The sequence below is a fragment of the Scomber japonicus genome, chromosome 15 (genome assembly GCF_027409825.1).
Source record: "Scomber japonicus isolate fScoJap1 chromosome 15, fScoJap1.pri, whole genome shotgun sequence".
NCBI classification, from domain to species: Eukaryota; Metazoa; Chordata; class Actinopteri; order Scombriformes; family Scombridae; genus Scomber; species Scomber japonicus.
This window is the reverse complement of record NC_070592.1, coordinates 15,427,745-15,443,324: the sequence shown is the minus strand read 5'-3', so window position 1 is coordinate 15,443,324 and position 15,580 is coordinate 15,427,745. Positions and strand designations below refer to the sequence as shown.

At 37.7% G+C, this 15,580-nt stretch overlaps 1 long non-coding RNA gene across 2 annotated transcripts; it reads left to right on the top strand.

Moving 5' to 3' along the window:
• The first annotated feature begins 11,303 nt into the window (after positions 1-11,303).
• On the top strand, positions 11,304-13,214 carry LOC128374268 (uncharacterized). Of its 2 annotated transcripts, none has more exons than XR_008322973.1 (3): positions 11,304-11,439; positions 11,684-11,772; positions 13,043-13,214. It is a non-coding gene; the product is annotated as an uncharacterized LOC128374268 (long non-coding RNA). The 2 variants fall into 2 exon arrangements; XR_008322972.1 differs by having other exon boundaries at positions 11,310-11,590.
• The last annotated feature ends 2,366 nt before the right edge of the window (positions 13,215-15,580 follow it).

Genomic DNA, 15,580 nt, shown 5'->3' with positions numbered 1-15,580 from the left:
ACACCTGCATGTAGCTATGAGATGTAAGGCTCTCCAAGCCATTGCCAGAACAACAGAGAACACATTCACATCCATTATTTGACAACTTCATAGAAACATTAAACAAAAGAGTCTTGAGAGGCCCTTCCCGGAAGAATTAAAAGGGTCAAACTGAGTCATCTGGGTGGTACAGGTGTGCAACAAGCAGTTGTGAATTGTAGCAAAGTACATTTACTAAAGCACTCTAGCCTACTATGCTGCTTCATACTTCCGCTCCACTACATCTCAGAGGGTTATGTTGTACATTCTACTCGACTACTTATGTCAAAGCTATCCAAGTGCAGGTTACTTTTCAGTACAAATAAAACAGATGATGTTTTCACTTTGATATAAAACGGTCTATTTCTGTTGATCAGTGTAAAAAAAACAATCAAACACAGTTTGACTCCATGTTGTAAAAAAAATAAAATATGGAAAAATCAAATTGGGATAAAAACCTTCCACAGTGTACAGTATACCTTTGTGCTGTATGTATAACTACGTACATTTTTCAAGTAATTTTGACTTTTATTTGTAAAGAAGTATTTTCATATTTCTGCTTTTTTTCTTCCACTGCTGGCATTACGCACTCATTTAGTAATATCTGATAGAAAATTTGGTTTTGGCCTGATTGGGTACACTGTAAAATTCATACAGGAAATTTAGTGAAATCAACTAACCATTCTCATTATCTGGACTTAAAAACTTGAAATTTCATCAATTTCAAGTTAGTTTTACTTAAAATGTCTAGTTTTAATTTTCAGACCATTTCAAGTTCACCTGGTTCACAGAGTTCACCTGACTTGAAATGATGAGTTGTATCTTTATACTGGTGAGAGCACACTCAACTCATTAAATTCAGTTTTTAAAGAAACATAATCAGCATGTTTGCAGATTTCCCAGCATGCAGTCGTTGACACCAAACACCCTTCTGTTTTGTAGTTTGAAGAAAACATACATGATGAAAATCTGCTGTATTTCTTAAATTAATGTTAAGATAAGTCATGGCTGTTTCTTTTTTAAACAATGTAAACCGTCATTAGAATCAAATTCAGATCCCTGTACACTTATAATTTAACGAAGTTACTGAGGGCAGCATCACATGTAGTCTTTAATATATTATATTGTCTTTGTGTTATATTATTAAGTTCTTTGTTTGAAAGAAAAAACAACTCTTCAAATTGAGACAATGTCAATAGAAAGTAAATCTGAATGTTTTCTTTGTCAGTGTGACTGAGCAGTTTTTGATTCAGCTTAGTACCTTAAATTCATTGAACTTGTTCTCATTAGTTGAGTTAACAACTCACAAAGACTGAACTTTTTCCAATTTCAGTTCCATTAACTCACTTTTTTAAAGCAGCAGGTTTCTAAATTGAACCATCTCAAAATGTATTGCAGTGTAGGAAACTTTTCAAACCTGTTTCTATATTTTGGACCACTGTGGCTCAGGAGATAGAGTGTCATTCACTAATTGGAAGATCAGTGGTTCAATGCCCAGCTCCTCTAGTCCACATATTGAAGTGTCCTTGGGCAAGACACTGAACCAAATTGATCCCGAAGCCTGTGCCATGAGTGGGTGAGTGGGTGAGTGTGTGTGTGTGCCGTGAGTGTGTGTGTGTGTGTGTGTGTATGTGAATAATTGGAAACTCCTACTGATGAGCACGTTGGCATCAATCTGTGAAATCAATGTATGAATGTATGTGTGTGTGTGTGAATGTGGCATGCAGTGTAAAGCACTTTGAGGGGTTGGAAGACTTTAAAAGGTACTATATAAAATGCAGTCTTACTATAATTGCAGCAACTCAGATTTCATGATGTATCCAATGTCCAGTGATTTTAAGATGGTCTGCTGATAATAGGTGAGAATAAGGCATAAAACAGGGCATCTCACATATATAATGGACTGTTTTAAATTTGAGTCAGACATGTATTGACATTTATTTACAAGCTGTTTATGATGTACAGTGCCATTCACAGATAGCGACATGAACAATGTAGGTGAGATTAGCAACTTGACTCAGTTTTGTGATTAATTATAATTTGCATATTCACTATATATATATATATATATATATATATATATATATACTATTTAACTTACTTAGAGACCAGTTTCGATCGTAGGTAAACACTTGTGTAATTAGCTTTTATTGTTTTGAACATGTTGAATATTTACTTAAAAATGATATGCTGATGCAGCATGTCAAAAACAAAAGTGATCTGAGATGAAGGCAAATAACAGGAGTGTCTTGAGATAACAAATGTAGTGTATGTGTAATATATAATATGAATAGATGGAACATCTGTATCCTAAAAACCTAAAACCGAAACTATATTATAGTTATTATTATAGTCATTACAAGAATACTAGTTAGGTACAGAAAAAAAGAACCATAAAAAATGACACAGGTTAAAGAGTGAGCAGGTTATTGTCTCTTGTAAAGGATTTTAACTTGGTGTCAGTGGCTCAGTGAACATTTATAGCATTCACAGATGAATGTCTTTAAAAACATTAAAGACCAGTTTTAGTTTCATACATAGAAACTTAAACAGTTAAAAATACAATCCTCAGTCATTTTTCTACGGCAGCATACTATCATAAGAAATATTTGCTCAGTTTCCTGCTGTAACAAGACATTTTTCTCATTTTATCACAATCCTCTTTATGTTATTATGAGATCCTTTTAATGTTATAAGAAAAGAGCTTCAGGTTATAATGACACCATTTTCTCATTAATAGAAGATACAAAATGATTCTGTTTTAACAAGAAATTATTATTCTAACACCAAACCACTTTATCTTGTATCACCAAACATTCTCATTTCACAAAATGTAACATATCTCAGTAAGATAAACTGTTCTACTTACTTATAAACATGATAAGTTCAAGTCATTATAACTAGAAACTTCCATATGTCCTTAAAAAACATTGAAAAAACATTTTATTTGGGAGCTTGTGACTTTGGATCTGTTTGCCTGTATATCCAGCAGTAAAAAACCTGACTGTCTTAGCCCAAAGCTTAGAGTACACCACACTGACATTGACTCAGGTTCCTGATTGACAGCAGATGTGCAAGAACAGGAATACCAAGCACAAGAAAATGTAATGAACACATGAAATGTATTCTCTGGATTTGTTTGAAATATCCTGAGTCAGGAACGGAATGTGAACTATCCTGTGTATTCCCTTGTAGAGAGAAAAAAAAGACAATGGGTAATCAAATGACATGAGAAATGAGGAAATGAGAGACAATGATGATACTGTTCTGTTTTTTCTTTCTATTTCTTAAGTTGAACTTAATTATAATTTACATATTCACCTTACTTAGAGACCAGTTTCGATTGTAGGTAAAACACTCATGTATAATAAGCTTGAATTGTTTTGATAATGTTGAATATTTACTTAAAAATGGTATGTTAATGGTATAAAATGGTATGCAGCATAACTGTCAAAAACAAAAGTGATCTCAGATGAAGGCAAATAACAGGAGTGTCTTGAGATAACAAATGTAATGTATGTGTAATATATAATATGAATAGATGGAACATCTGTATCCTAAAAACCTAAAACCTGAGCTCTGAACAGTCTCTCTCAAAATGTTCATTAAGTTTTTTCAGTTTCACACAATTTACAACAGAGGACAGACAAATCATACTGACCAACAACATTATATTTTTACATACATTTTTGGCATCTTGCAATTCTGATTCTTGGGTTGGCTTGAACCATCAGCCTTTCTTATTAATTCACACTTATCAATGCAGAGGAGCACTGGACAATGGGAGTCAAATGGTCAAACAGTGCCTGGATGCACTGAAGATGTGAGTGATGTGGTATCATTATCAAGGATCAAATCATCAAGGTAAATTGAACAACCTTGTAAACCTCACACTACATGGTTAATCAAATGCTGAAAAGTCACTGGCCATTAGACCAAATGGCATCACCTTATAATAATAAAGGCCAGACAGAGTAACAAACACAGAAACCGCTAGCTCACACTTGGACAATGGCACTTTATTAAGCAAATCAAATTTGCTGACAAACTTGTAAGACCCTACCTAATCAATACAGTCATCCATATGTGGCAGAGGGAATGAGGTACATTTTAAGACTTGGTTTACTTTCTTGCTCCTGTTCCTGCTGAAGAGCAGCAACCCCTGGCTCCAGACTCTGCCCCTGCTGACGAGCAGCAATCCCTGTCTCAGGACTCTGCCCCTGCTGACGAGCAGCAACCCCTGTCTCAGGACTCTGCCCCTGCTGACGAGCAGCAACCCCTGTCTCTGGACTGCCCCTGCTGACGAGCATCAACCCATCTCAGGACTCTGCCCCTGCTGACGAGTAGCAACCCCTGTCTCCGGACTGCCCCTGCTGACGAGCAGCAACCCCTGGCTCCGGACTCTGCCCCTGCTGACGAGCAGCAACCCCAGACTCTGCCTCGCACTCTGCCAACAAGCAACCTGCCTCGGACTCTGCCTAGCACTCTGCCGACGAGCAGTCTGCCTCGGACTTTGCCTTGGCCTCGCCTGGTTTTAAGCCACCCCCAGCACCTGAGCTCCCTATGGTCCAACTCCCTCATACTCTTAGTCCCAGTGTGCGGATAAGGGGTCTTGGATGCTGACCTCCAGAGGGTTCTAGGTTCTGCCTCCGCCGACAGCCTCTGGAGAGGTCCCGTCTCCGTCTCAGCCTCCTTCGCTGGCCACCAGAGCAGTCCGGCCTCAGGTTCCGCTTCCGCCGCCAAAAGGGTCTGGCCTCCATCTCTGCCTCCGCCGATGGCCTCCATCTGTCAGACTCTGTATTTTATGTTGTGTTGTACATTTCCTGTTTTATTTTGAATGTCTAGTTTTCCACTGTGTTGTCAGTTTTACTTCCCCTCTTTGTTCTTTTTCCCGCCTTAGTTGATTACCTATTTGTTTCACCTGTGGCTTGCCTCCCTGTGTGTATATAACCCCGCCCCACCATGTCTTCCTTGCCAGATTGTCTTTGTTACCCTGTGTACTTGCTTTCCCGCGTTGTTCATGTCTGTGTCCTTGTGTAAGACTGGTTTGTTTTTTCGACATCAGATTTTCTGCCTGCTCCTTGCCTGTTTTGTTTGCCTTATTCCTGCTAGCCTTTCCGTGTATGACCACCTGCCTCCTCTTTGGATTAAAGAGCTTGCCTTACTGGACTTTGTACCTCTGCCTTGCTTACCCTTCTTGCAACTGGGTCCACACTCACCAGCTGTTACACTTTAAGTCAGTACAAAATCTAGATGTACATCCTGTTTTGGCACCAAAATACATGGAGAAGCCCTAGTAGATTATGATGGAACAAAAATATTGTTTTAATATTTCGAGTCATTTCAATTCAATTCATAATGAATAACCCACCCTTCAGGAAGGGTAGACCCTACCAAGCCACTGCCAGTTAGGTGTCTTCTCAATTTCATAAAAACTGTGTGTGTGAGAGACCATATTAACCAGCAGATGGCGCAGCTGTTCTGTGTAATTGCAGCAGTTTATGCTTCCGTATTGTCCTGTTTTTTGACACTTCTGTGTAAAAAATACACATTTCAGCTTTAGGGACATTACATGAAAAAGGGACAATGATGGCAAATATAAATACATAAAATAATATACTTATAAAAAAGCAATATCCTGACTTCTATTTAAATGCTTTCCTCTGTTATTTAGATCAAATACACGTCAACTGTTAACTTTATGTTGAGGTGAACTATTTAAATAACTGCTGAAGTACAGTGACTAACACTTGTTAATATACTGATGTGCTTCATAATTTCTTTGATTTTGGAAATCCCCATAGAGTTTGAAAAGAAGCAATTCAGCAAGTAAAATAACATGACAATGCAGAAGGGCCGTGCAATACATCTTTGTGTTGTCTCCAAAATATATCAGTCAATTATTACAGTATTGTTTTGTTTTCATCTACTGTGGTAAGATTCACAGATTCTGACTTCTTCTGCAATTGTTTTAGCTCCTGAACATGAAATCACATCAACAGTCACTTGCTGTTGGCCTCAGAATTCACTGATGGGAAGGATATTGAGTTGATTGGCTGCACATCACTTCACACACATGAACAGACAGCAACACACACAAGCTTGCATATGCCATGGGACCCTGGACATCTGCCCCTGTTCACCCAACACACACACAGGCACTGTGACCCCCACAATGCTAATCTTTGAGACAAAACACACACTGTACAGTGACCTGTTTTTACACCGCCTATTGTCATGTCACTCTCTGTTACATTTTCTGTCTTGCAAACCTGTGGATGTTCTCAACATACACATTCATCAAGTCCTCCACTGTATACCCCCCGAGCACCACCACCACACACACACACACACACACACACACACACACACACACACACACACACACACACACACACACACACACACACACACACACACACACACACACACACACACACACACACACACACACACACACACATATACACACACACTGACTGTACCTATTCCAGCAAGGAAGCTGGTTTCAGGTCAAATTTTTCATGCATTTTTGTCATTAAAACCTGTGGACACTCTCACAGCTCATCATTATTACATTGTACATAATGTACATACGCATATCTCTACATCAATATATTATTTCAGAAAATATTAACTGACATTTATTATGTTTGTCACAGTTAGCATCTACACATGACCACATGATTTAGAAAGATTTAGAAGGTCCTTTATACCTGGTGCAGTGAGATTTTTTAAATGAACATTGCTGTTGACTGCTGAGTCTTATGGATTGTTTGATTGATGTTGATGTGGTGCTTTGCACTTAACTTGTACTGCCTGAGTCTGTATGTTTCCTTGCTGTATGTTGGCTGTTTTTGTGAGAAGGTGACATTCAATTTCCCCTCCAAGGGATTAATAAAGTACATCTTATCTTATCTTATCTTATCTTATCTTATCTTATCTTATCTTATCTTATCTTATCTTATCTTATCTTATCTCATCTTAAGTATGTGAACACACCTGATGATATTTTATACCATAGTGTGTTTCCAACATTGTGGCAACAGTTTGAAGAAGATCCTTTTTCCTTTTTTTTACACAGTTCCCCTGTGTTAATGTTTCCTGCATGTTAAATCTTGAGTTTGCCTATCATAAATGCATGAGAAGAATTATCTTAATTCTGACAGTTGTTAAGTGAGATTAGTTAGATAGCCCCTATGGCTGTGGGTTTTGTTGTTGTTGTTGTTGTTTTGCCAAGACAATTATTTTATTTAAAGCTTCTTCAGTCTCCTGCATCACTGCATTCTTACACATGGTTTTGGAATTAAATGTTCACTTAAGTGTGTAATGTTTGGGTGACCACATATTTTTGACCATGTAGTATTTTCTGTAAGGATAAAAGCCTACTGCTCTTTTTTTGTCTTTAAAATCAAAGATTCACAGTGAGTTTATATGTGTCTTCTCTTGATTTTCTGCAGAAGACTATGGGATGTGGTTGAAAACTGAAAAAAAGCTGCTACAGACAGTAGACGTTTGAGCTCCGATTATTGTGTTACATACACTCTTCCCAAAGGTCGTAAATTAACTTTCATGCTAAAATATTCAGGAAGCTCAGAAGATCATCCTGAACGTCTCTCTGTCTCTCTTTCCTTCTCCCACCGTCTCGTACATGCTCGCTTCCTGGCCTCAGCCCTACTTTCTTTCTCAGCCTGATGTTTCCATTACAGAAATAAAAGCATGACGGCTAATCCAGTTATATGTTCCCTGGACGACACACACACACACACGCGTGCGCACACACACACACACACACACACACACATACACACACAAACACACACACATACATATATACAGCCCCTGCATACACACACCCATACATGCACAGTCTGGGAGACAAGAAAGTAAGTGCAAAGATACACACATGTTGCAAGTGGACACACACAGAAACACAAAAACAAACACACTCACACACTCACAGGGGGCACACGATTGAAGCAAGACCCCCTGTTGTGAAAAAGTCAAAAAGAGCTTTCTGGAGCTCTGGAAATAAATACCAAACATTGGTAATCCACACACGCACACACACACACACACACACACACACACACACACACACACACACACACACACACACTCTCTCTCTCTCAAAACCAACAAATGGGAAAACGTATGCGTACAAAGTCATGTAAAAAACATGGTCCAAGACATACTACCACATGTGTGCATGTACACACACACACACACACACACACACACACACACACACACACACACACACACACACACACACACGTTTTACTTAAGTCACTTTTGGGGACACTACATAGACTTGGAGACTTTAACCCAACCATAACCATCTGATGAAAAATCATCTTTTTCCAAATTGGAGAGATTGCCTTTGTTCCCACTTGGACAAGCCATCCCCAATTAAGTGGTCTTGAGTCTGAAATGTGTCCCCGAAAGTAGGATAAGTCAGATATCACGCACACAGACACACAAGGGCACACACATACTTGCACACACTGGTAATCTCCCAAGACAATTTCCCACTGAGCGGCACGTCCTTCCTACAGAGTGAAAAAATAGGGAGAACTGAAGGAAATGAAAAAAAGGGAAGCAAGACCTTTCATAGATCTGATAGTGATGTCTTCAGCCTCACCTTATGTGTCTCTCTGTTTTTATAAGGAACATCATTTAGGATACATTTACTTATTTAGATGTAGGATTTAGATGTAGGAGGTAAAACGGAGGTCACAGTCTGGATTCAGTCCTATCATGAAATATCTCCTGACACTCTGATCAGCAAAGCGGATGTTTTTCTCTTTGTTAAAATGTGATGACCGGATATTTTTTCCAAACGTTAAAAAAATACTCCAGCTTTTACACTTCCATAAAGTTGGGGGACAACAATTTAAAAATTACAAATGCATACAGCAGATTTCCCTGCCTGAGAAAATGCCCACATTTACACACCTCCAGTTTACAACACTATTCTGTTAATGTGAAGTCAGAACTGACAGATCTCTGCAAACAAGTGTTGTTCCCATGACAACCTTGATGATGACACTGATGATGCTAACAGAGACATTTTTTATGGCCCTGAATTTCATCCACCACAATTACTATGTGTGTATTCTGTCTCAAGTTTTCTCTTTTTTGATTAGATTTATGTTCCTTATATCTAAACGGGGTTTGGGACCATTTTAAAGGGCAGCAGAATCTCAACTTGATCTTTGTAATATTATAAGTCAAATACAAATAAAGTTAAATAGTTGAATTATCACTTGTTTTCTCCCATTTTCTTACTTACCTAGTCCTTGAATCAGATCTAGCACTAGAATCAGCACTAGTAACAGGTCAGGAAATCTTCACACATGATGTTTTGTAGTGTAAAAACTGATTCTGCAAAATTTCTACATATAAGAGTTAGTAAACATCTTGTAATAATATAATGACTATACACATTTTAGGTTGTATTTGAAAAATGCAAGACTACAGTGAATAAAATTGAGTCAGAGTTCAGACTATTGAGATAAAGTTGCCTGAAATTGTGCATAAAATCAGGATTGAGAGAAAAAGAGCACTAGAGCAGGTATGCCCTACATGCATGAGCACACAGGTCATTCTACATAATTATACTACCTATGGCGTTTTTTCCTCTCTGCCTCCCTCATACATTTTTTAATTCATTAAAACATTAACCCTTACATGACTGATCACAAGTTTCTCAATTGTCCTGTCAACATTTGGACCCCACAAGTTGATAATAACACATAAAAACTCTCTGTGGCCCACACACACACACACACACGCGCGTGTACACACAAATGACCTGTTCTGATACTGTACATATATGTGAAGTTTAATTGGTCTTTCGCTGCTCTTTAGCGTTCATTGATTAAGTTAATTATGTACTTAATGAGTACACTATTTCCTTCTATATCTAATTAAAGGGTAGTTACACCAGTTAATTGTCAGTGTCCTGAAAATGACCGGGCACGTTAAAAATTGCTGTCCTACGAGATCCAGCGAGTGTGTATCCTTTATCTAACCTACAAGTCTTCTTCATGCACAGCAATAGTGCACGTAGCAGATGTAAAGTCTGTCTACACACTGTGCAATAATAGCAATCTAGCAGGTTCATAGCATGTCACACTGTGAGAGATGCATGGGTATAATAAAAAAAATGTTGGTTGCACTGTGTCAGACTGTATAGGCCATCATTTTAAAAGCTCTGTCAAAAATTACCCCTAGCAAGTTTATTCTGCATATCAAATTTTAATAGAATACTTTGACTTTCATCATTAATTTCTCACACTGTCCAAATTTTGGCATTTTCTATTGTCAAAGCTATAATCTAGCTGGTGGTGGAATATGAACCAAGACCAACTTTTTGGATTTATGATGAAGAATTTCACGACTTTCAAAATTATCAACTTTAAAAGGTATACATAATTTTTTAATGCGATTTTCTGTTATTTTTTATACTGTTCTGATGTCTATGTTAGTCATGGTCAAGGTCAAACATATGTAAAAATGGTCCCTGCAGGTCAACCTGCTCTGAATGCTTCATTTGCAAAAAAATCCTCTACTTCCCTATTTGAATGATTTAAGAATGGGTGTACATACCCAGAAATGGCTGTTTGTTCCGTTGTTTTTGTTGCTATGGTTCACCTCATCCACTCGCATATTTTGAATAGATTTGTATTTGATTTCATTGGGTTGGAGGCCTTTATGGAGCCAAAGGCTAGAATAGCCTGTTTCAGACAGAGGCTGAACTGATGGGCTGCATAAAGAGCCAATATAAAATGAATAAGTATTTTTTTAAAACTACATTTCATGCAAAGATATTCTAGATGAGGCCCAGAATATAAATATAGATCTGGAAATGTGCATGGCATGTTCCCTTTAAGATGGGACAGATAAAAGCTGAATTAAAGCATCACAGATAATAAAACCTGAAAACATGTCATTATGTAAGACAGCTGTATTCTGCAAAATCAGTAATAAATGGTAAATATCTGCATTTATATAGCGCTTTACAATGTTTCTGCTGCTCACTCACCCATTCACTCACTCACACTAATTGCAGCAACCACTGGGATCAATTTGGGGGTCAGTATCTTGCCCAAAGATGCTTCAACATGTGGACAGGAGGAGTTAGGGATCAAACCACCCACCTTCTTATAAGGAGACAACGTGCTCTACCTCCTGAGCCACAGCCGCCAACAGCAATATTGTGGACGACACTAAGCAAAGCATTTTGAGAGATTATAAAGTAAAGCTAATATTTTTGCTTTTTTTATCCTGCTGTAATATTCACCCAATTTGCTGTTCTTCATCCCTGCTGAAGATGCTATACTCTAAATACTCACTGCTCACTTTGAATCTTTGCAACAAGAAGAGCTCAAATGTGTTTTTCAATCCCTGGATGAGGTGAGTAACTTTACACAGTTGGAGCACGATTAGCATAATACATGTAGTTTGTGCAAATCTACATTCAGGGATTCGTATGGACCTTTGGAATGAAAAAAAATGGTGACGAGCATACATGTCTGTATGCATATAGATGGTTTCTTAATTCATGGTAAGTAGGCTTTTACAGAGAACCTGCAAAAAGCCACTCACGCATGTTGGTCAAATGTTAATGATTTATTAATTCAGGCATTTAAATCTTCAGAAATTCTTCAACCTTGCAGATGGACAGAATACAGAAAGAGGAAGAGTCTGCATAAAAAGTGATGGAGGAAAGGAAGAAGAAAAAGAATGGTAATGACTGAGAGAGAGGGAATTAAAAAAATCAGTATTTAAAAATAATAACCATGTCATGGCCTGATTGGTTTGGTTTTCCCATATTTAACTCAGTGGACTGGGAAATGAGAGAAAGACAGAGAGAAATGGTGGCAGAGGGAAGGCGAGAGAGGAGAAAGATGTAAGGAGAGCAGAAAAAATAGAAGGACAGGCAGTGAATGAAAAGAGAAAAGAAGGAAGGGGGATGGGGAAAAGAAAAAGAAACAGCCAAAAAGGAAAAATAGGGGGAATGCAGATTGAGAACAGGAGAAAGATAGAGGGCATTATGGGAGAGTTGTAGGACTCTTTGAGTTGTTTTATCCCTTATCCGTTATAACATTTATGCAAAACCAATCAATAACTTGAAATCTGTAAATGTGTTTGTTGAAACTGTTGTCAGCATTAGTGTAATACTGAAGCTGCTGCTGCACTATTTGTGTAATTCAGATTTTAGTTATGCAGTAAATGAAATAACAAAATGTTCCAAGTCAGCGAGCCTTGACCGTTCACTTTCACAACAATACATTTGGAAAAACCTGATGAAGAGAAACTGATCTTGTGCCAGATTCATAACCAGAATGTCACAAGTAAAATATGTGAATTAACATATTCATTTTTATTATCTAAACACAATCTCTCCCTACACTTCACTAATTTGCAGAGACTAATCTATATTATAATATTCCAACATTACATAAAATAATGTTTTCATGTATGGCTAAAGCAAACAAGACAGATTGGGCATCTGCAGAGGTATTGGTATAGGCATATTTTCACATTGAACATAGCCTGGTTGGCTGTTTCCCCCTGCTTCAAGTCTGTATGCTAAGATAAGGTAATGTTATTCTAATATGTTACAAGGAAGTAAATAAGGGCATTTCTCGAGCTAACTATTCCTTTAAGAACTTTTGCAGTGTGCGTTTAGTATTTTACATGACATTGTAAAAAATGACATTATGTCTCTACAGCACAACTGAGGCTGATGGAGATTTCTCTGGAGTTTTGGACATATTTGGTCATTCTGTCATTCTGATCAGCTCACTCATAATTTCCTTGCTATCATTTTCCGATCGATTAAGAGGTCAGCTGTTCACATCCCCTGGTTATATCTTACCAATAGAATGGTGACACACTTTCATTGTCAGCATATCATATTGCAGCTGTCTTTTTAAATATGTTTTTCCCTCTCTGCTTCAGTGCTTTCTTGTTGCTGTTTTGCTTGCCGCACCACCTCCTAATCACCACCCAGTCTTCGCAGATTCATCAGTGCATCACTTCATCTGGACTCCATGGGGAGATCTATATTGCTGCTGCTAAGGACTGAAGTCCCTCGATTCAAAATCTTCCTGTAGAGTCCATGTGCCAAAGACAATATCTAATCATCAATATCATCTGCATAATAAAAAACTCTTTTTGCTTCATGCACTGGTCTCTCTTGATTGAAATGTCTTGACCTGATAATGGTGCTGGATAAAAAGGGATCACCACACTTATGTAAAGTACTGAATATCTCTACTAAGTTTCATCTTAAGTAGTCTAGTTGTTGAGACATTTCACTTAAAGCCAAAATGTCAATCTCATGGTGCCACCAGAGGAAAATGAAGATCTTCAAGTTTATAAGGTTTCATCCTCTGGAGACCAGAAATATTGCAAAAATACAAGATTTCATGGCAATCCATCCAAAAGTTTTCCTAAAGTCATACCACTAAAAATATTAGCCATACATAAATGATGGTGTTAATTCTGTTGACGAAAGATATCTTTTCTTTTCTTTTTTGGACGATGAAAGCCAGAGTAAAACAAAATAAAAAGCAACCACTGAAAACAAAATGTTTTACATTTTTTATCAACAAATGAAAGCAGACAAATGGACAAAACTGCTGTAATGCAATATCATACTCTGTAGCCTAACTTCTGACTAATTTAGCAGTATCCCCCAAAAATCTCTTCTTGTTGTTTGACCTCGTTAATAAGAAGTTTCTTGTGTTCAGTAATATTTATGTCTGTCTCAGAAATGCTACATTCTTGATAGAAGCAGATTTATGGACCAAATTCATGTACAACCTGAACATCAAGTGCAAAATGAACACTGGTTGTCAACAGCTTTCTCAAAGTGCATATAATAAATAAAAAATATTATTTAGCAAGCACAAAAAGTCCCTGTCCCTGCTGAGGTGTGAGTGCTGAGGCACAAAGCAAACCCTACTGAAGCTGGCACCAGAAACAAATGAAAGTGCTGGTTTGCCTCATTACACCAGCCTTTAGCCCAACCCCAGACAAGAAGTAATGAGCAGCAGGACAGCCAGTCATTAGCCTAAATAGCTGTAATGGCAAAGGAAAGTCATGTAGCTTTCAGATGGTTACGTTTAAACCACTGTAAGAAAATGTTGAGCTTCCCCCTGGGAGAAATGATACACATGAATTCTCTGAATTAAACATGACATAGGCCTTATTACCAAATAAGATTATTCCCTTTAATTGATTGTTATCACTCATAGGTTGATGAAGATATAACTTTTATGGTTTTACTTCAGTAAACCTATAATCATATTAAATACATTGAAAGACAGGTTTTGAGTCTTTTAGCTCTTCCTCTGAAGAGCTAAAAAGCTGCATGTATATAAAGAAAAATCTCACACTAGTCAAACTGTAACTTTGATGAAAAGTTTGATTTCATATTTCTCGTGCCTGTGTGTTTGAACTCTGATTTCATGCCTTCAGCGGGCTCTGACACTTGCAAAGATCTGCAGAGAGAGAGAAGAGGAAGACAGAAAACTTTATATGAATTCAGGATTAGGAAACTACACACAGAGGAGAGTTTCAGTCCTGACTGAATGTTTGCTGACATAAAACCTGTGTCACTGCTGGCAACAGTAAAAGGTTGAGTCATTTTTACAGAGTAAATATTTCATAATAAAAGAGCTCTTTCAGCAGTTTTCACTACAAACAGAAAAATACAGCTTGAAAAATATTTCAAATGGATTTGATCATTGAGATATAAGTGAATGTGAGGACCTGACTTGTCCTGAATCAGATCTTATCGGGATTTTGGGTTGGATCCAATGTTAGTGCGACAGATTCTGAGTCTTTATCAACTTCGCTGAAAACCATTGGACCCAGACGAAATCCAATTAACCAGAGTTCTTCTAGGACTGAGTCCTTGCTGTTACGCTCATGTCTGATCTGATTTGGGTTGGTGTTCTGTAAATTGAGAGCCCCTTGCAGATCCCACTGAGAACTTTTTTGACATTTTGAAATCCCTTTTCACACACATATTCTCATTCATAATTGTTTTTCTTTTATGTTTGAAGAGCAAGAACTATAAGAAACAAGATAGCTTATTCGAAATTTTTTGAAAATGTATTGTTAATAGTTTTCACTGATTAAAATGAAGAAATAAGGTTTTAAATATCAGAAAGGCCCCCCTTTGTTTGATTGAGATTAGCTGCAGGCTACTGGTCTTACATCATAGGGGACAAAGAGACAAAGAAAACAAACTGACAGTGTGTTGGTATCAGGGATTTTGAAGATCAATGACCAAACCAACAACCATCAGACACTGGACCAAAGTGACATATTGAAGTAGCATGCTGTTCAATGTGCTGCTGCAGCTGAGTAGCTAATTTGCTACCTACAGGGCCACTTTTCTGTGAATGTGTGTTTTGTGGCGCGTTCAACAAGCTAAGGTGAAGGACAAGATGTGTGTTAGTGTTTGTAAGTTAGATAAGAAGGAGACTTGAGCAAGAAAGCTGGGCTTGTCTTCAGTCTGTAAATCTTGTGTTGTGTA